This window comes from Rhineura floridana, chromosome 1, assembly GCF_030035675.1.
Source record: "Rhineura floridana isolate rRhiFlo1 chromosome 1, rRhiFlo1.hap2, whole genome shotgun sequence".
In the NCBI taxonomy this organism is placed as follows: domain Eukaryota; kingdom Metazoa; phylum Chordata; class Lepidosauria; order Squamata; family Rhineuridae; genus Rhineura; species Rhineura floridana.
Window position 1 is genome coordinate 11,889,115 of NC_084480.1, and position 21,039 is coordinate 11,910,153.

The window sequence follows — 21,039 nt, forward strand, 5'->3', positions numbered from 1 at the left end:
TCAGAAGCACTATGTGCTTTATGTGAATAACAGTTCATGCTTCACCCGTGTGCCCTGATCCAGTTAGGACCATACGTATGGGGAAACAGCTCCTGTGCCTGTATCCATAACAGGATGAGAAATTGTGCAGGCAAATGGATGCTGTGCATGGGACTCCCCAGAACAATCCAGTACCAGAGGCTGATCGCATGCAGCACAGGTCAGATACTTGAAATATTTATTTGGTTGTTTATTTATTAAATTATATCCCGCCCTTCCTCCAAAGGAGCCCAGGATAGCAAACATACCAAAACTTATACAATACAATTAAGAATTCTAAAATGGTTAAAAAGAACCTTCTAAAAACAGTTAAAAACTCCTAAAAACAATCACCTGCTCTCAAAACTAATAATTTCAGGGTGGCCAGGAACAGGTCTTTCAGCCTTCCAACACCCGAATAAACAAGGATGTTTTAAAATTTCTCATAAAAGTTAATAATGAGGAAGATGCACCTTACTAGGGAGGGCATTCTACAAACAGGAAACCACCGCTGAGAAGGTCCTGTTATGGGTCACTGCCATATAGCACCAACTGGCAATTTGGAATAGGGTGCTGTCTTTCCAGCTCCTCCCCCCTGCCCCCTGTCTTATAGACAGTCTTGAATACTGATCTGGCTCCACACAGTGTTTGCTAATGGAAAACATTTATTAGCAGGGTTATATACAACTCCCTGGCAGGGCTGTTAACACAGGCCTGCAGCAAATGTTTAGCTATGTATGCATGGAGTTCTATATGACAGGCACACAGTTCCCATCACATGGGAGTTTACAGGTTCACAGCTGTCTATGTGTGGGCTCCCCTATAGCTATGCATGTGTACACTGAGCGATAGGGCCAACAGGATGTGTGATATCAACGGTGGGGCTTCCAGACACAGACTCACTGTTGCTAGTTCTTCCATGCGGAGTATCAGTTTGGAATTATTATCACCCACCTTCGACATTTACAATAAATATCCGTCCGTCCGTCCGTCTGTGGATTCTCTCAGCTCTGTTTATCCATCTTTACTTTGACAAATCTATCAAAACTCTGCATAGTTTCCATGGTTGGATTTTAAGTAAAAACACTGCAAAATCTCTCTTGCTTTCATTGCTGCTGCTGCTGCTAAGAATTTGTTTTAGTTTAATCTACCAGATTAAATGCCAGCTATCACATAATGCAAAAATCCAGTTCTTACCATTTGTTGCTTGCAGGCATGGGGTGTGTGTGTGTGAGGAGGAAATCATACCAGGGATTTGTTCATGTATTTGTTTGCTGTATTTTTTGTTTTTAAATGTTTTGCACCTAAAACTAAAGTATGATCTTTCGATTGAGCTATTCAGTGTTGCAATATGTCGGCTGTGTTTCGACACAGTAACTCAATATCTATTTGCTAAATTGTTTGGCACATTCAAGATATCCCCAGGGGATTGTTGAAGAGAACTTGCAGTACATTTTTCACTCCTTCCTTGTGCGTTAGCAGACGTGGGGTCATGACAACCTTGCAAAGATGGGTGCCACCTCGCTCTCATTAGCTCTCAGCTAGCTAGCCAGATGAGGCCATGTGGTGTTTTACTTTCATCATTCAAGCTTGAAAGAGAACTGTCAGCAGCCACTTGCTCTTAAAACAATGAGAATTTAGGTGACAGCCATCTCATTATCTGAAGGGCAGCGTTTGGCAGAGATGAAGATTTTGAGGTAAAGATTTCTGAACCCACCCACCCCATCCATGCAGCATAATGCACAACTAAACTGCAAACTGTGCCTCAACAGATGGAAAAACCAAACAAAAACCACACTCTTGGACAAAAAGCAAAAGGTCTCTGCTGAATTATAGGCCAGACAAACACATCTACATTGCTGGATGAACAACAAGCAAGTAGGGAGAAAAACATATGCTTAAAAGAACAGAGTTAGATTTTCACTACAAGATTGAAAGTTCAGGGGGGTAGAAATCTCCACACACAGTTGGAGAATTAGTTTCTCGAATATACATCCTTTCCCCCCATCCTGTTTGATATCAGTTTCCCCTGCAATGCTGCCTCAATGGCATTTTCCCACCCTCCCAGCTGCCTCATCTTCCTTCTACCTGAAGTTATCGCATGACTCATCCCACCCAATCAGGGATCATATAGTGAACAGAGTGATGGGACAACTCCCTTGTGAGGAGAAGCTACACCATTTGGCGCTCTTTAGTTTAGATGAAAGGCAAATAGGAGATGACATGGTAGAAGTGTATGAAATTATTCATGGAAAGCGGACAGAGAAAAGTTTTTCTCCCTCATAACACTAGAACTCATGGACATCCAATAAAGCTGGGTATTGGAAGATTTAGGACAGACTAAAAAAAAAGGACTTCTTCAGGCAGCACATACAGTAGTTGACTGTAATGTGCTTTATGTATCTGCTCCAAGAGCTGCAACTTGTGCAGAATGCAGCAGCCAGACTGCTTATAGCAGCAGGTTACTGTCAGTATGTTAGCCAGCTGCTGAAAGAGCTGCACTGGTTGCCAATTTGCTACCAGGCCAGGTTCAAGGTACTTGTGTTAATTCACAAAGCCCAAACCACTTGGGCCCAAAGTACATTAAGGACTACTTGTGACCACTGAGATCTTCTGATGGGGCACCTGTGGTGGTTCCCTATGCTACTGAGGTCCGGTTGTCCTCTACCAGGGACTGAGACTTCAATGTGGCTTCAATGTGGAACTCCCTGCCAGTGGAGGTTAGGCAGGAACCATCCCTTCTTCCTTTTGGTTTTCAAGACAGGCCTCTTAACATAAATTTCCTTTTTCTTTTTTCCCAACAAATGCAGTATTTGTTGATGCTTTTATTAATTGTTTTTAATGACATTTAATCATTAGAAGCTAATATGATGAAACTGAGGTTATCATACTTTCGACACATAATGAGAAGACATGATTCACTAGAAATTCACTAGAAATGCCTGGACTCGGTGGTGGGCTGGATGAGGGCCAATAAACTGACTCTGAATCCTAGCAAGATGGAGGTGCTATGAGTTGGTGGTTCCCGAGTTCAGATAATTGGTTGGTTGCCTGCTTTGGATGGGGTCGTACTCCCTCTGAAAGTGCAGGTCCATAGTTTGGGGGTGCTCCTAGATCCATCTTTGTCGCTAGAGGTGACAAACAGAAGGGAGTAGAAAACGAGGAAGGCCGAACAAGAGATGGATTGATTCTATAAAGGAAGCCACAGACCTGAACTTACAAGATCTGAACAGGGTGGTTTATAATAGATGCTATTGGAGGTCGCTGATTCATAGGGTCGCCATAAGTCGTAATCAACTTGAAGGCACATAACAACAACAAATTTTATCATGTCTTTGTATGTTGCAAGCTGCCTTAATGTACTTTTATGAAAAGTGTGGCTTATAAATAAATAAATAAATAGTTAAACTATGAACTTTGCTTCTACAGGAGGCAGTGATGGCCACCAACTTGGATGGCTTTAAAAGATGATTAGACAAATGCATGGAGGATAGGACTGCCAATGGCTACTAGCCAAGATGGCTATACTTTGTCTCCACTGTTGGAGGCAGTATTCGTCTGAAAACCAGTTGCCAGTAGCCACAGGTGGGGTGAGTGCTCTTGTGCTCAGGTCCTGCTTGTAGGCTTCCCTTGTGCATCTGATTGGCCGCTGTGAGAACAGCATACTGGACAAGATGGGCCACTGGCCTGATCCAGCAGGATCTTCCTACACTTATGTTCTTATAATGTCACAACACGGCACAGTCAGTTGGATTTGGACACCTGATGACTCCACTGTGGATAAGTGAGAGTGGAGGGTCGAGTTTTAAGCACTGTTGCTTCTGAGTACACATCACTCCTCCAAAGAAGGAATGAGATGAGCCTTTTCAGAGAAGCACATATTGGCTCCTGAATTCTCTTTCAGTTTGTCAGTTCCCTCTGTGTGGTATGTCTTTGGTGCAAGCACACCTTTGTAGTAGTTTCTATCAGGGGGGTGATAAAGCTTGTGTCAGGATGAAGACCACCTCTTAGCCACTCCAGCCTTTTCCATGTTGCTCCTGTTCTCCAAACTCTTGAGATTTTCGGGGTTCCCAGGAGACTTGTAGGAAAATATTAGCTCAATTCAGGCTTGAAGAGTTCTAAATCATGCAGGAAACCTAAACAAGAAGAATGTACAGCAGAAATTCAGCGTCAAACAAGTGGAAAGGTGGCAGATTTTTATGTAATGATGGGGACAGGGCTAAAGGCATGGACCCACTGTACCTACTTTACCTCTTCATGTGAGTAAACACATGAATAGGGCTATTATCACATGGGGGTTTCCAGAAACAAATTGAAATCCTCCAATGTTTTAAGCAACTGGGCTCATGACAGCAGTTTCTGCCATGCAAAAACCTCTCTCAGGCTGCTTCTGTCTCTATTTCTTTAAAAGTGTTTTAAAGACAATTTGCAGACCTTCTGTGAATCCTATTCTGTGTTGCTATTTCTCCTCCGAGAGCAACTTTTCCTTTATTGAGATTCCAGAAGTGCCCATAATTCATTCCAAATGTTTTCAAAGGAGCAAAAACTGACATTCTTTCCAAAGTTTGGAGAAAATGGAGAACTTCAAAACTATGATGGAAAATTGTGATGGGGAGGGGTGGCAGTAAAGGAAATTGTGTGTGTGTGTTGCTCTGTTTTACTTGAACAGATGAAACTTGAGGCCAGCTTTAAGTTATTTGGTTTTATTATAGCAAACAGTTAACACTCTGCCCTCAGCCAGCCCAGTTTTGTGCATGCTATAAAAGCATTGACTGCTTGTGATCCTTTAATGTTCAGGAATAAACATAACTCCTGTTTGCTGTTCTTATTCCTCCCCATAACCTGCTCGTTCCATTTCTAATATGCCATAATTTTCAGTCTTTCCCCAGATTCTGCCACATTTCTGTTCAAATGTCTTTTCTTCACTGAGAGTGTGCAAGAATTTTTTTTTAAAAGAAAGTTACTTCATTTGTGCTATGACAACATGCTTTCATCATAATACACATAGAAAGGTCACATTCATTTAATTAATCATCCACTGGCCCAACATTAATATCCTGACATAGACTGGCTGCATACGTGTTCCATGTGTTCATGACAAAGAGGCAAAATTTCTAGATACCCTAAATGACTGTGCCCTGGACAATCATGGAAATGACCAGAGGGATGGAGACCCTGGACTTAATCTTAAGTGACAGCCAGGACTTGATGTGGGATGTAAGTGTTGTCAAACCGACTGGGAACGGTGACCATAGTGCTATTAAATTAGACATACATGTAAATTGCCAATTACCAAGAAAATGCAACACGGTCACATTTGACTTCAAAAGAGGAAACCGCCAAAATGAAGGGATTGGTAAAAAGGAAGCTGAAAGGCCAAAGTCAAGAGGGTCAAATCACTCCAAAATGCTTGCTAGTTGTATAAAAGCACAATATTAGAAGCTCAACTGGAGTGTATACTGCAGATCAGGAAAAGTACCACCAGGGCCCAGAGGAAGCCAACGTGGCTAACAATAATAGACAAAGACTCTATTAGCAGCAGGAAGGCTTCCTTCAAAAAATTGAAATCTTGTCTGAATCAAGAGAATAAGGCTGTAAACACTAGTCACCTGATCAAAGTGTTTCCATTAGCCACACCTGGAGGGGAAACAGGTTGATCTGCCAATCAGTTGCGATATCTCTTTGAAGCTGAATTAAAACACGCACACACTCAAGCTGCTCCCACCAGGTTTTACAGTAAAAAGGGGCGGGGTTTGACTAGCTTTGTGTGCCCCCATTTTCAGAAGATAGAGGTGGAGACACTGGAACTGGCAGAAGAGTGAGTGTGTTTCTACCCTGAAAAGGAACACAAAGCAGGCAATAAAAGGGGAAGCTAAAATATAATAAAAAAAAGAACTTGAGGAGCACATTGCTAAAAACATAAAAATAACCACAAAACATTCTTTAAAAACATTAAAAGCAGGAGACAGTCTAGAGAGGGAATTAGACCCTTGGATGACAAGGGAGTCAAAAAAGTGCTAAAGCAGGATAAGGAGATCCTGTTCTTTGCATCTGTCTTCACAGTGGAGGATATAGGGCAGATCCCTGTGCCTTAACTAACTTTTGCAGGAAGGGAGTCTGAGGAATTGAGGCAAATAGTGGTCATGAGCTTAATAGATAAGAAGTGACAAATTGCCAGGTCTGGCTGGCATCCACTCAAGAGTTCTCAAAGAACTCAAATGTGAGATTGCTGATCTTCTAACAAAAATGTGAAACTTGTCCCTCAGATCCGTCTCCATACCAGAGGACTGGAAAGTGGCCAATGTAACACCAATCTTTATAAAGGGATCCAGGAGGATCCCAGAAATTACAGGCAGGTTAGTTTAACATCTGTCCTGGGAAACCTGGTAGAAAGTATTGTTAATAGGGTTGCCAGGTCCATGGCCTGAGACTGATCTTGTATCTTTAGGAGAAGAGAAAGTCAATCAAGTGCAGGTGTTCTTGCAACTCTGTAATGGGAAAAACCACAAGGTGAAATTCTCCCTTCTCCCTGCACAACTTTTAAAGATACAGAAGACCTTTTGGTTGCCAGGCCCAGCCTCTAAGAGGTCTTCTGGCAGCTGTGAAAAAAGGCAAATTCTATGCTAGGGATCATTAGGAAAAGTTTTGAAACTAAAATTGCTGATATCACAATGCTGTTATACAAATCTATGGTGTGGCCGCATTTGGAATACTGTGCACAGTTCTGGTTGCCTCACCTCAAAAAGGTTATTGTAGAGCTGGAAGAAGTTCAGAAAAGGGCAACCAAAATGTTCAAGGGGATGGAGCGACTCCCCTATGAGGAAAGATAGCAGCATTTGGAGCTTTTTAGTTTAGAGAAAGTGGATCGAATGTTTTTTCTCCCTCTTTCAGAACACTAGAACTCGTGGACATCCTATGAAGCTGAATGTTGGAAGATTCAGGACAAACAAAAGAAAGTGCTTCTCCAGACAGTGCATAGTTAAGCTATGGAATTTGCTCCCACAGGAGGCAGTGATGGGTACCAACTTGGATGGCTTTAAAAGAGGATTAGAGAAATTCATGGAGGATAAGGCTATCAGTGGCTACTAGCCATGATGGCTATGCTCTGCCTTCATAGTCAGAGGCAGAATGCTTCTGAAAACCAGCTGCTGGTAGCCATGGGAGGGGAGAGTGCTCTTGCATTCAGCTCCTCCTTGCGGGCTTCCCATGGGCATCTGGTTGGCCACTGTGAGGACAGGATGCTGAACAAGATGAGCTACTGGCCTGATCCAGCAGGCTGTTCTTCTGTTTGTATGTTCGTATGTTCATTACCGGTTTTAGGTCCGGTTTTGGCACTGAAACAGCCTTGGTCGCCCTGTATGATGACCTCTGTTGGGAGAGGGACAGGGGGAGTGTGACTCTATTGATTCTCCTTGATCTCTCAGCGGCGTTTGATACCATCGACCATGGTATCCTTCTGGGGAGACTCGCGGAGTTGGGAGTTGGGGGCACTGCTTGGCAGTGGCTCCGCTCCTACTTGGCGGATCGTCGCCAGAAGGTAGTGCTTGGGGAACATTGCTCGGCACCCTGGACTCTCCATTGTGGAGTCCCTCAGGGGTCGATTCTGTCCCCCATGCTTTTTAACATTTACATGCAGCCTCTGGGTGCGGTCATCAGGAGTTTTGGAGTGCATTGCCACCAGTACGCTGATGACACGCAGCTCTATTTCTCCTTTTCATCTTCTTCAGGTGAGGCTGTTGATGTGCTGAACCGCTGCCTGACCGCGATAATGGACTGGATGAGAGCTAATAAACTGAGACTCAATCCAGGCAAGACTGAGACACTGTTGGTGAATTCTTTCCTGGCCCAGATTGTGGATGTTCATCCTGTTCCAGATGGGGTTACACTCCCCTTGAAGGAACAGGTTTGTAGTTTGGGCGTCATCTTTGATCCTTCCCTGTCGCTTGAGGCTCAAGTGGCCTCGGTGGCACGGAATCATTTTACCATCTTCGGTTGGTAGCCCAACTACGTCCCTATCTGGACAGAGATGACCTCGCCTCAGTTGTTCATGTTCTGGTAACTTCTAGACAGGATTACTGTAACGCGCTGTACGTAGGGCTGCCCTTGAAGACGGTTCGGAAACTTCAGCTAGTGCAAAATGCAGCGGCCAGGATGTTGACGAGGACCAGCCGGTCCGCGCATATAACACCTGTGCTGGCTCATTTGCACTGGCTTCCTATCCGTTTCCGAGCTAAATTCAAGGTGCTGGTTTTAACCTACAAAGCCTTACATGGTGTGGGACCGCAATACCTTGTGGAACGCCTCTCCCGCTATGAACCTACCCGTACACTTCGCTCAGTAAATAAGGCCCTCCTCCGGGTACCAACTTATTGTGAAGCCCGGAGGACCATTACTAGATCTAGGGCCTTTTCTGTGGTGGCCCCCGAATTGTGGAATAGCCTCCCTGAAGAGATACACCTAGCGCCTATGCTGCTTTCTTTTAGGCGCCAGGTTAAGACCTGGTTATGCTCCCAGGCATTTTAATGTTTTAATGTTTATATTCTATGTTGTATTTTGTTGATTGTGTTAATTATTTGTTATCTGATTTTATTGTAATATTCCTGTATTTTATCCTGTTTTGTACACCCCCCAGAGAGCTATTAGCTATGGGCGGATTATAAATGAAACGAAATAAATAAATAAATAAATAAATAAATAAATAAATAAATAAATAAATTACTTGCATTTTTTTCTTTTCTTTCTTTCTTTCTTTCTCTCTGCCCCAGACTGTGGTGGCAGCAGCAGCCAATAGCCAACTTTGGTGACCAGGGGGACAGCCGAAGACATTTTGGCACCTGAGGTAAAAGACAAGATGACAAGAAAACCCCTCACAGAGGTACAGTTCCCTGGGAAGAGGGACTGATTGTTAAACCACTCTGGAAAATGTAGCTCTATGAAGGGAATAGGGGTCTCCTGACAACTCTCAGCACCCTTCACAAATAGGGTTGCCAGGTTCAATCCCTGAGACTGACCCTGTATCTTTAGGAGAAGAGAAAGTCAGCCAAGTGCAGGTGTTCTTGAAACTCTGTAATGGGGAAAACCACAACGTGGAATTCCCCCTTCCCCCTGCACAACTTATAAAGATACAGAAGACCTTTTGGTTCCCAGGCCCAGCCTCCAAGAGGTCCTTTGTATCTTTAAAAGTTGTGCAGGGGGAAGGGAGAATTCCACCTCGTGGTTTTTCCCATTACAGGGTTGCAAGAACACCTGCACTTGGCTGACTTTCTCTTCTCCTAAAGATACAGAATCAATCTTAGGCCATGAACCTGGCAACCCTATTCGCAAACTACAGTTCCCAGGATGCTTTGGGAGAAGCCATGACTGCAGATGTGGCCTTAATGACATGTTGCAGAATACTGCCCACCCCCCAAACAAATCCCTGCATGGACTCAATGCTTGCAACCCTGCTTCCCCGTGCATATCAGTTCTTCCTGCATTGGCCAATAGTCGTCCTTGCTCATAGACACCACAAATGTCAATGGCTTTATTACTACTCCGAACTGTAGTGCGCGCACTCTCTCTCTCTCTCTCTCTCTCGGTGTGCAGGGAATTCTCAGCATCTACACCAAACTACAGTTCCCATGATTCCACCTATTACCAAATTCCTAAACAATTATTTTGCTCCAGTAAGCCTACCCAGGCATGGAATTTTGACCTGCAGTTTTAACATGTAATTTGATTAATGGCTTTAAGATTTCTGTTAACTTGTTGTTAATGTTTATCTTTTATTGGGATTTTAATGACTATTTTAGATGAACCTTTGTAAACCACTTAGTGGATTTTTATCGAGCAAGCGGTATACAAAGTTTGTTAAATAAAAGAAACAAAATATTAATATTAGGCAGGCGCCGTCATCGTAATGTTTTCAACGTCAGTTAAAAGCTTGTTTTTTTTTCAGCAGGCTTCCCCAGAAATGTAATTTGACTATATATATTTGTTCTTAGAGCTGTTAACTGTATCTATATTTTGATAAGTTTATTATGTCTACTTGTTTTTTAAAGTCTGTTGTTTTTCTCAGTTTTCATAAGAAAAAGCCAGTGTGGTACACATAACCAGTGTGGTGTAAAGGTTGGGATGCTGACCTAAGACCTGGGAGACTAGGGTTCAAATCCCCACTCGGCCATGAACCTCACTGGGCGACCTTGGGCCAGTCATTATCTTTCAGCCTAACCTACCTCCCAGGGTTGTTGTGAGGATAAAATCAGGAGGGGGGGAAACCATGTTTGTATGCCACCTTGGACTCCTTGGAGGAAAGGTGGGATATAAATGTATTAATCAATTATAAATTAATAAATGTTACATTATGGCTTCTCCTTTTTTTATTACGCAGTATATAAATCTTGCTAAATAAAATAAAGAAATAAAATTCCTCTGGAAGAAGTCAAGAAAATTAACAAAACAGGTAACCGCTGGTAGTGTAGTTCCCTCTGCCCCAGGTGACGCCACTAATGGACCCAGTGTTAAGAGAAGTCCATTCTACAATCCAAGGCTATTCTCCAAAACCAATTGCAACATACAGTGACAACTCCAATGGAGCTTCTCACCGCTGTACATCATGTGGGTACATGCCAAGCTGGTGCTGGATTTGGACCAAGAATGTGAAGTAAGTCATCATGAGGGATAATGGAGACATTCTTATACAAGACCAAACTTGAATGGAAAACCTGATCTATTTCTCCAGTGGTATCAAGCGATGGAATGCTGCTCTTGGCCTGGGTGCTATGAACACATCTGCTCCTCCAGGTGTCAGAAAGAAAAAATGACTTCTGAAGAGCACATGCTTTGCCTGCCCAGGTTCAATCACAGGCACCACGATATGGGATTTTTTTTTCCAATCCTTAGAAAGGTTTTTCAAAAGGATGTCAGGAGCCAGGCTGTGAAAGACCTCTGCCCAAGGTCTTTGAGAAATATTCCAAGTCAAGATGGACAGTGCTGGGCTTGATGAGTCAAAGATCTGGCTGAGGAAAACACCAGCTTAGTGTAGTTAATGATGTAATATGGAAGGTGTAGGGCAGGGGTCAGCAACCTGTCCTCTAGCTATTGCTGGACGCAAACTCACATCAGCCTCAGCCAACAAGACTAATGGACAGGGGTGATCATAGCATCGTAGTATAGTAGAGTTGGAAGGGACCTATAAGGCCATCAAGTCCAACCCCCAACTCAATGCAGGAATTCAACTTTAAAGCATACCTGACAGGTACCTGTCCAGCTGCCTCTTGAATGCCTCCAGTGTTGGAGACCCCACCACCTCCCTAGGTCATTGATTCCATTGCTGTACGGCTCTAACAGTTAGGAAGTTTTTCCTGATGTCCAGTCGAAATCTGGCTTCCTGCAACTTGAGCCCATTATTCCGTGTCCTGCACTCTGGGATAATCAAGAAGAGATCCTCTGTGTGACAACCTTTCATGTACTTGAAGAGTGCTATCCTATCTCCCCTCAGTCTTCTCTTCTCCAGGCAAAACATGCCCAGTTCTTTCAGTCTCTCCTCATAGGGCTTTGTTTCCAGTCCTCTGATGGAAGGACACTGAGTGCAGTGTCCAGGAACAGCTGGAAGGCCATAGATTCTCCACCCCTGTCCTAGGCTTTATTTCCACTTAAAGCAGGTATGGATAACCCTCCAGATCAGGGGCATCACTACCGGGGTGCGGATCGCACCCTGGTGACACCATGAGGGGGGTGACACCCAGAGCCGTCCCGCCCCATGCCGCTGCCCGGCAAAGGAGCCGAGAAGCGCTCCAGGTCGGTCGGAGCAGCCAACTCCTCCTCGGAGGCACGCAGGAGGGTGGGCGAGATTGGGAGCAGCATCGGCAGGGCGAGGGAGGCACACCGGCGTTCCCAGGCCTGCTTCTCCAGCTGGGTTCCCCTCCGGTGCACACCCTCCCAGGGGCATGGACGGGGGTGGCTGGCCTCGCGCACACACGCACGCTCAGCACAAGATTTGGGGGCTTGCCAAGGCCCCCCCCAGCACCCGGTCCGGTGTGTGCCGAAAGCAGGTGCCCGCTCGCTGGCGGTGAAGCCTGTACGGGCCTTCCACCGTCAGCCTGGAGTGTGTGGTGAGTGCACATGCATGCGCGTGTGAGACCAACCACCCCTGGGAGGGCACGCGCCGGAGGTCCGCACCCCCCCTGCACTCCCGCTAGTGACGCCGCTGCTCCAGATGTTGCTGGACTACAACTCCCATCAGCTCCACCTAGATGACCAAATAGTCAGAGCTAAGGAAAGTTGGAAACCAGCAACACCTGGATGGCTACAGGTTTCCCACACTTGATTTCAATGCAGATGAAACCTAGGGCAGCGATGGGTAGGGTTGCCAGGTTCATGGCAACCAAGAGGATTTCTGTATCTTTAAAAGTTGTGCAGGGGGAAGGGAGAATTCCACCTCGTGGTTCTTCCATTACAGAGTTGCAAGAACACCTGCATTTGGCCGACTTGCTCTTCTCCTAAAGCAGAGTTTCCCAACCTTTGAGCCACAGATGTTGCTGGACTACAACTCCCATCAGCCCCATCCAGCATGGCCAATGGTCAGGAATTATGGGAACTGTAGTCCAGCAACATCTGTGGCCCAAAGGTTGGGAAACCCTGTCCTAAAGATACAGGATCAGTCTCAGGCCATGAACCTGGCAACCTTAGTGATGGGGAACACATAAGAACATAAGAAGAGCCTGCTGGATCAGGCCAGTGGCCCATCTAGTCCAGCATCCTGTTCTCACAGTGGCCAACCAGGTGCCTGGGGGAAGCCCGCAAGCAGGACCCGAGTGCAAGAACACTCGCCCCTCCTGAGGCTTCCGGCAACTGGTTTTCAGAAGCATGCTGCCTCTGACTAGGGTGGCAGAGCACAGCCGTCATGGCTAGTAGCCATTGATAGCCCTGTCCTCCATGAATTTGGCTAATCTTCTTTTAAAGCCATCCAAGTGCCCTTCCAGATGTTGTTGGATTCAGACTCCCATCAGCCTCAGCCAAAGGCCAGGGTTGATAAGAGCTGTAGTCCAGCAATGTCCAGAGAGCCACAGGTTCCTCATCCCTGGTTTAGGAGGAGGCTGGTTTGAAAGCAAAGCCACACATCTTAAGGATGAAAAAGAGTGGCCTGATCTGCAACACACTGAAGCAAATATTGAGTGAAATGTTCCTCAATAACAACTTTAGTGTCAAATTGTGTAGACTCCAGAGGGTGAAAGGGGGCAATCTTAGGAAATTTTGTGGTGTTGGGGTGACATATGTGTGTGTGGGGGGGTGACACTTATTATCCCCCACCGGGGTTGTTCTTGCTGGCTGCCAGTTGGTGGCCCCCATTTTTTCTTTTCCAAAAGTATGACTTTGAGTAAGTATTATTACATTTAGGCTGCAATCCAAAACACATTTACCTGGGAGTAAGTCCCATTGAATCTAATTGTGCTTACTTCTGAGTAGACATGTATTGGATTGCAGCATCAGTTTTTTTTTCAAGCACCTTTGAAATCTGTAAAGTACAAAACAACAGAAAAATAAGTCAAAAGCAAAATACAAAAGAAGAAAAGCACAATAATCAAGAGTGTTTAAAGTGTTCATCCAATAATATTATAAAAAGGACAAAATCATACCCCACCTTACTAAAAGATATAAATGTAAATGTACTGACTTATGGTGACCCTATGAACAGGGTTTTCATGGTAAGCGGTGTTCAGAGGTGGTTTACCATTGCCTTCCTCTGAGGCTGAGAGGCAGTGACTGGCCTAAGGTCACCCAGTGAGCTTCATGGCTGTGTGGGGATTCGAACCATGGTCTCCCAGGTCGTAGCCCAGCACTCTAACCACTATGCCACACTGGTTCTTAATAAAAGATAAGACCATTTTAAAAATCCAGCGGCATCAGTGTTGTATTCTGATATGGGGGGAAAAGGCAGCCCCCTACAGGCTGCCATTCGCCCCCCCCCCCGGAATTGTCACCCCAGGAGCAAAAATGGATCCTGCTGGGAAGGTGTAGCTCTCCTCCCACAGTATATATTTTTGTATTTACATTTTAATAGTTTTATTCATGTATGTTCACTGTCCTGGGAATATGACTGAAGCACAATATAATAGTATTTATAGCAAATAAATAAATGTGAGCACTGAGCACTGTCTTGTCTGCCTAGCCCCATGTAGTTGAAGACGCCATGCATAGTTCTTCTCAACTCTCATTTTTATCCTCACAACAACCCTGTGAGGAAGGTTAGGCTGAGGTCACCCAATCCCGTTTCATGGAAATTTGAACATGGGCTTCCCCAATTCTAGTTCGATAGTTGACATTCCAGGTTTTGGAAGGGGATCCTCTTCCAGTTGAACTTGATTTTGTGGCATATGATGAAGGTACTGACACCCCTACTCACAGGGCCGGCTCCAGGCATGCCGGGGCCCTTGGGCACCAATCTGCCCCGGGCCCCTCCGCTCCCCTTCCGTGCAGGACAGGAACTTCCGAGCTGCCTGCCATCCCCCTGCTTCACCTACTTCAGGGTTGCCATCAATCAAGATGGCAGCCGAAGTTTCCATAAGGGGCTGAAGCCTCTGCCGCCATCTTGATTGATGGCAACCCTGTGTGCACTGCAAAAAACAGCAGAGAGAAAGGTAGATGAAGCTGGGGGATGGTGGGCAGCTCGGAAGCTCCTCCTGTCCTGTGATCCGTGGCTCCTGCTGCGGATCGCGGAAGGGGAGCAGAGGGGGCCTGCCTACTCAGATGTGGGGATGAACAAAAGCTGTTTGGTGGAATTCATTCAACCGATCTTCCAGATGTGTGCACCAGTCTCCACCTAGCCTAGTCTGCCAATACGTCTTCACCAAGACAGGACAATGGACTGGCGACACTGATGGTACCAAATTATTCAGGGACATTAAAACAGAAAGGCCTCACTAAACTGAGTGAATGGGTGGGGAAACAGCAAATATAATTCAATGTAAACAAATCTTAATTTCTCATATATTCTCATGGGGTCTGAACAGGTTGTGACCGCCCAGGATTGAAAACTTGGGGTCATAGTGGATCGCTCGATGAAGATGTCGACCCAGTGTGTGGCAGTTGTGATCATGTTGGAAGATTTAGGACAGACAAAACAAAGTACTTCTTCACGCAGCACATAGTTAAGCTATGGCATTCATGCCCACAGGAGTCAGTGATGGCCACCAACTAGGATGGCTTTAAAAGAGGATTAGACAAGTCCATGGAGGAGGTCATCATTGGCTACTAACCCTGATGGCTATGCTCTCCATCCATGGTCGGAGGCAGTGTGCCTCTGAATATCAGTTGTTGGGGATCATAGAATCATAGAATCATAGAGTTGGAAGGGGCCTTGTAGGCCATCAGGTCCAACCCCCTGCTCACAGCAGGAAATCCACAGCTAGAGCATCTCCCGCAGATAGCTGTCCAGCCTCTGCTTGAAGACAAATCTGTACCCTCCTCTATGTGACAGCCCTTCAGGTACTTACAGAGTGCAATCATGTCACCCCTCAGCCTTCTCTTCACCAGACTGAACATGCCAAGTTCCTTCAACCTTTCCTCATAAGACTTGTTCTCCATACCGGCTATCATCCTCGTCGCCCTCTTCTGAACCCGCTCTAACTTGTCTATATCTTTCTTAAAATGAGGTGCCCAGAACTGAACGCAGTATTCCAGATGAGGCCTGACTAATGCAGAATATAGTGGGACTATTACTTCCCTCAACCTGGAAACTATAGCTCTGTTTATGCAGCCCAAAACCGCATTTGCCTTTTTTGCCGCAGCATCATACTGCTGGGTCATGTTCAACTTGCAATCCACTACAATTCCAAGGTCCTTCTCACACGCACTACTGCTAAGCCGGGTATTTCCCATCCTGTACCCGTGCATTTTGTTTTTGTGGCCTAAATGCAGAATCCTGCATTTGTCTTTATTGAATGTCATTTTATTAATTTCAGCCCAATTTTCTAGTCTATCCAGGTCCCTTTGGATTTTATTCCTGTCTTCCATTGTGTTAGCTATCCCTCCCAGTTTGTATCATCCGCAAACTTCATAAGGCTTCCCTCCACCCCATCATCTAAGTCATTGATAAAAATGTTGAAGAGTATCGGCCCCAGGACAGAACCCTGTGGCACTCCACTCGAAACCTCCTTCCAGTCCGAAGCAGAGCCACCGACGACCACTCTTTGAGTACGGTTTTCCAACCAGTTGTGAATCCACCTGACAGTATTTCCATCTAGTCCGCATTTGACCAGTTTGCTAATCAAGAGGTCGTGGGGGACTTTGTCAAACGCTTTGCTGAAATCTAGATAGATGACATCTACAGCATTTCCACCATCTACTAAGCTAGTGACCCGATCAAAAAAAGAGATGAGATTAGTTTGACAGGATTTTTTCTTGACAAACCCATGCTGGCTCCTTCTAATCACAGCATTGTCATCTAGATAGTTGCCAATGGACTCTTTTATTATCCGTTCTAATATCTTTCCCGGTATTGAAGTCAGACTGACCGGCCTGTAATTCCCTGGATCTTCTTTTTTACTCTTTTTAAAGAGCGGGACGACGTTTGCCCGTCTCCAATCCTCCGGCACCTCTCCCGTTCTCCAGGATTTCTCAAAGATGATGGCAAGAGGTTCCGAGAGTACATCTGCAAGTTCCTTCAATACTCTGGGATGCAGTTCATCAGGCCCTGGAGATTTGAACTCATTTAGGTTAACTAGGTATTTCCTGACTATCTCCTTATCAATCTCGAACTGCAATCCTGACCCCTTACGGAGATTGCTACCGATGCAAGGTTGCACACTGTTCCCTTTTTGGGAGAAAACGGAGGCAAAATAGGCGTTGAGCAGTTCTGCCTTTTCCTTGTTATCTGTCAACATTTTGCCATCCTCATTGAGCAGCAGTCCCACCGTTTCCTTGGTCTTTCTCTTGCTTCGAACATATCTGAAAACCCCCTTTTTGTTGTTCCTCGCTTCCCTCGCCAGCCTCAGCTCATTCTGGGTTTTAGCTTTCCTTATGCTATTCCCGCAAGCCCGAGCCGCTCGTTGGTACTCTTCCTTGGTGATGCGTCCCTCCTTCCATTCTTTATACATGCTCTTTTTTATTTTTACCTCCTCCACCAGTCTTCCGTGTAGCCACATTGGCTTTTTCCGATGTCTTCCGTTTTTCTTCCTCTTTGGAATTGTTTGCGATTGCGCTTTTTGTAATACCTTCTTCATGAACTCCCACGCTTCTTGGGCTCCTTTTTTCTTTAGTCTATCAAGCCACGGGATCCTACCCATCATTTCCCTGAGCTTGCTAAAATCGGCTTTCCTGAAATCCAGGGTCCATGTTTGACTATATTCTTCTTTGGCTTTCCCCAGAATCACGAATTCCAGCATTATGTGGTCACTTTCCCCCAAGGTACCGACCGCTTTAATTCCCGTGACCAATTCGTCGCTGTTAGTTAAGATCAGGTCCAGGATTGCCAATCCCCCTGTTCCTCCTTCTACTTTTTGAAAGAGGAAATTATCAGCAAGGCCCATCAGGAATTTGTTGGAGGCTTTGTGCTTCGCAGAGTTTGTCTCCCATCAGATATCCGGGTAGTTGAAGTCCCCCATCACTACTACTTCTTGCCTCCTTGAGATCACAAATTAGGAGACTTGCTGTCCTGCTCAGGACCTGCTTGCCGGCTTCCCAGAGGCATCTAGTTGGCTGTGTTGGACCACATGGGCCTTTGGCGTGATCCATCAAGGTTCTTCTTATGTTCTTACGCTGGGTGAATCCACATTGTTATTCCCAAGTCATCACTGTTTCTATACTACACACTTGAAAAGGGTTCAAGATGACGTACGAGTTTACATACAGTGTGTAAAGACTGTCACTGCTTTCAGACATGGGGCTTATTGCACTACTTTAACAGATTTAAATGGCAGCACTTCTGTCCCAATTCCTGAAAATTGTTTCACACTGCAGTACCTGCTGCATTAAGGAACAGGAACTTTTTCAGCCCATATACCGGCATTTTGCGCAACTGTCTTTCACATGGCTGTAATGAACAGTGTCTTGTTTTCGTCCCTCACCCATTATACACATGTGCACTGTTCCCACTGTGTAGGTGGTCTAAGATCTTGTCCTGTCGCCATGCAAGCCCTCCCCCTTTAGCATCTGACTTTTTAAATTGTTTTAGTTGCATAGACACAGGGGTGTGTGTGGGAAATGCTGCTGCTGTCTAGGTCTATGCAGGAATACCGGTACAATTTTCATCAGGCAAAAACAAAACAACCCACGCACCTAAAGAGTGGGAACACACTGCATGCTGCGATGCCTGTCACATGAGCAGCTACAGCTAGTGAAAAACTCCTGTGATTTTCCAGGTTCCCAGGCTTGCAAACAGATTATTTCTGGTATTATTTATCTGGAAATTAGCACTAAACTTGCACTTTGTCCCACTAGAATTCCAGAACTAGCCTTGTACGTTGTGTGAAAGACCAGATATAATGCACGAATTGCCAGGTAAGAAATTATCAGAATAAAGGAATAAAGTGCAGTGTGAAAGCAGCCTGTAAGAACACACACGAACATAGGAAGCTGCCTTATAGTGAGCCAAACTGTTGATCTATCTGGCTCATGCTTGCCTACACTGACTGGCAGTGCTCCCCACAGTTTCAGACAGGGGATCTCTCCCAGCCTTACCGGGAGGTGCCAGGGATTGGACCTGGAACCCTCTTCATGCAAAGCAAATGCTCTTCCAATGAGCTACAGCCCCTGCCATTTGAATGTGACTTCATGGTTGTGCACGCTCCAGAGATGTTTGACTCTTGTGCTGGTGGCTGCCATTGTTCACCAGAACACCCCAGAATGGTGCAATGTCCCAAGCATTAAAAAACAATATCCTTTTTTTTGCTTTTGTTTTAATATTTTCATCTTAGTTGGTCAGATACTTGTAATTTTCAGGACTACATAACTTTGGAGGCTCTTTGTAGTAAAGCAAATCTCAAATATTTCAAAGAAATAAAACAATAGATAAAACAAAACACCGTATTGGCCTTAGTTTATTACACTTCCAGCCCAATTTTTAAAAATTACATGAAATTTTGGGCAGTGCAATTCTCCAGTGAAAATGTGTGCCCAGCAGTGCCTTTCAGAGCCATTTCAGGACATGCATATATTCTTAGAGGAAAATTTCTGCACCACTGAGAATGAAAGAGAATCAGTAGGAAAGGCACAGAGCAGACATGCAGAACCTTTGCCTCTCCAAGTGCTTTGCAGCCCACCAAACCAGGCATGTAGGGTGGCTACCAGATGTTCAGTAAGCCTCCACCTGGCACACCACAATGCATGGCTGACAGGCTGCATTGAGCTTGATGGTAATAAACAGCAGAAATCTGGAGCAGGCAGTGCTCAAGGAACATGAGATGTTATCACTGGGTTGTGCCACTGGGCACCCATGGAGTTTTGACATATCTGCTGAGTTTTGAGCTGAGTGGCTATCCTCGACTGGGATTTATCTCATAGGCTATACTGCCCCCTGCTGGCTGATGTTTGGTGCTGCACTGGGGTTAGAGAATTGGGTGTGTGCCTGTGGGAACCAAGTGGCTGGTAAGGCATTCCAGTGGAGTGTTGAGCTGGAAGGAAATTGTCAAAGCAGACAGTGGGCAATGGTGTACGTGTGAATTGTCACACATACATTGTTAATCATGTTCGGATTGCAGGCTTTGAGTTTCTTGAGAATTCTTGGTGACCTTTTCCTTTTTTTCCAAAATATTTGCATGCATTTTTGCTCACCATTGGTCCACAAATATTTTGTACAAAGGAAATTAAAAGTCTGTGTTCCAGAGCCAAAACAATGTCAGCCTCCTCAAAAGTATTCTCCTCTGGAAAATTTGAAGTTGAATATTTTCTGGACATTCTCCGGCTCCCTGAATATTTGCTGAAGAAAAATCTCCTTATTTGACATCCTGTTGCAGTTAGCATGTAATGCTATTTAATATTTGACATTTAGCAGTTAATTGCCAACACAGAATTGCATGAACCATTGGACAGAGCTTGATAGATGACATATAATAGCACTGAGCATTTAAAATAATGCGATAAATGACATGTAATAGCATATAGCATTTGGTGAATGACATGCAACAGTGTTAATAATCTGACAGCATTTGATTTAATTAAACACTGGTATTTAGCATTTGACTGTTGGGTATGTGACAGCTGACATATAATGGTACTTAGCAGTATGAGCCTGACACTGATTTTATGCTTTCTGCATTAAATTATACCTTTGTAGTCCCTTTAGTATATATGTGTGTGTATGTGTGTGTGTGTGTGTGTGTGTATGTGTGTGTGTGTGTGTGTATTATTTTATGTATTTTAATTGTATTTTATGTGTTTTAAATTTATTTTAATGTTTTTGTGATTTTACTGTTTACAATTTTATTATGTACATGTTTGATTTTATTTTTGTAAGCCGCTCTGAGTGTCCTGTTATAGGCTAGAAGGGCGGGATAGAAATATTTAAAATAAATAAATAAATATGAACAGCTAGCAACGGCATGGCCGCCTCATAGATTTTGAAAGATGACTTGTAACGTATCGAGTATTTAGCAGTTTTTGATGAACGGCACAGGCATGCAATGGCATTTAACCTTCCACATTTTTTGAGGGGACAGTCCGCTATTGGGGCCTGACAGAGCACTCTAAAACCCTAGCAGGAAATAAAGTTCAGGGTCGATTTCAAAAAGACACCTCATTCTTGGACTGAGATACATTCTGGAGGGAGTACCTCATCCATTCATTCCAAGTCTGCCTTTCTAACCCACTTGTGTGTTTTTTCGTTTGCATTTGGGTGGAACTGATGGACCTGAGGCTTCCAGGAGAAAAACCAAAGTAGATCCTGAAAGCTTGAATTCTGCCAACCCCTTTCCTGAGGTCTAAACGACTTGGGCAATGCTTTAAGAAGAGCCTTCTGGATCAGGCCAGTGACCCATCTAGTCCAGCATCCTGTTGTCACAGTGGCCAACCAGATGCCTATGGGAAGCCTGAAAGGAGGGCCGGAGC